Source organism: Limulus polyphemus, unplaced genomic scaffold, assembly GCF_000517525.1.
Source record: "Limulus polyphemus unplaced genomic scaffold, Limulus_polyphemus-2.1.2 Scaffold569, whole genome shotgun sequence".
NCBI lineage: Eukaryota > Metazoa > Arthropoda > Merostomata > Xiphosura > Limulidae > Limulus > Limulus polyphemus.
In genome coordinates, this window is record NW_013666179.1 from 44761 (window position 1) to 46417 (window position 1657).

A 1657-nucleotide genomic window follows, 5' to 3' on the forward strand; every position below is an offset into this window, starting at 1 on the left:
TTCTTCATTACCCATTTAAGCCGTCTCCAGCCATTATTAGTCTCAAAGTGGGTTCCTCGTCATCGAATACATTGTGAAAATTATACAGCTGTGTAGTGTGTTTGGAAAAACTTTAGAACAAATATTCAACTGAAGGTTCATGTGCTGTCTCACACTGGAGAGAGGCCATAACTTTGTGTGGTTAAGAATATGAAACTAATGGTTAAAAGCCGTGAGAGGATTCACATGGGGGGGGGGTGAAACCATAAAATTGTGCAGTGTATAGCAAAAATATTTAAAAGTAACAATCAGGCCTGGTGCTGATTTTTGTGAGTTAAATATAAGGTTCCAAATAAAATAAAATAAACTCTCTTAGTCTGGAATTCTTATTGTGAAGATATGAAATAATTAGAATATATAATTCAGATCATTCCACAAAATAAAGTATAAAATAATTATAAGTATACATTTTTGGATAGTTGTATTTTCCGTTGAATTAATTAACACATACATCTGATTCTACTGAGAAATACAGAGGATTCAGAACATTATATTAAAACGATTTTGAATACACAAATCAACTGGTCACATGATAATCACAGCCAATATAAAGTTACGTGAAATCTATGAGGACTTTGTTTGTCATGAGGTAGATATGATGCCTTTTGGGAGGGTAACTTCCATTTCTGATCCAAAATAGGGTTGTTAAATTTTGTCATGAGGTAGATATGATGCCTTTTGGGAGGGTAACTTCCATTTCTGATCCAAAATAGGGTTGTTAAATTTGATCATTAGAGTTTTGAATAAAAACAAGTTCATTAAAAATATTGTTTACATTATTTGTATTTCATCAACATGTGACATTATTGGAGGGGTGAATACTTTTGCAAGGCACTGTATAACCTTCATGAGCACTTGTTCCGCATGCATTTCAGTAAGTGTCAGCTGCATCATTTTGGGACTATGTGTTGCTCTAAGTGGTTGAAACATTTTTTATTTGTTTTGTTTGTTTTATGACAAAATCACATTGGGCTGTCTGTTGTGGCCACCATGGGGAATCGAACCCCGGATTTTAGCATTGTAAGTTTGTAGACTTGCCGCTGTCCAACCAGGGTACGAGCTTGAAAATAATGGCAAGTGCCAGGAGAAGAGAGTTGACATTGTATCTCATGATAGTAAAAAGAAATGGGGATCATACTGCTTACTTAAAAGGAGTGAGTTAATCGCGATGAGATGGGGATCTGATTTTTCTTCTCATATTATGGTTTTTCCGATAACTATTAATATTTTACTTTGATTTTCGATATGCTATGAAAAATATAGACGTGTTTTTAATTTTCTTTGAAATCTGATAGCTGAACGTTGAATTCCTGAATATTACGCAAGAGACAAATACATCAAGAAATATCTATTTTGAATTGAATAACGTTTTCAAAGCATTTTAATATCAAATTAACAAGTGAAATTATAAAAAAATATCCTATATATACTGCTATAGCAACGTGATTTATATTATATAGTTTCATTCTGTAAACAACTGAAATGATCACAAAACTGCTTTATCTCTTCTTTATTTTACTTTGATTTTCGATATGCTATGAAAAATATAGACGTGTTTTTAATTTTCTTTGAAATCTGGTAGCTGAACGTTGAATTCCTGAATTTAACTTCCGTGTGC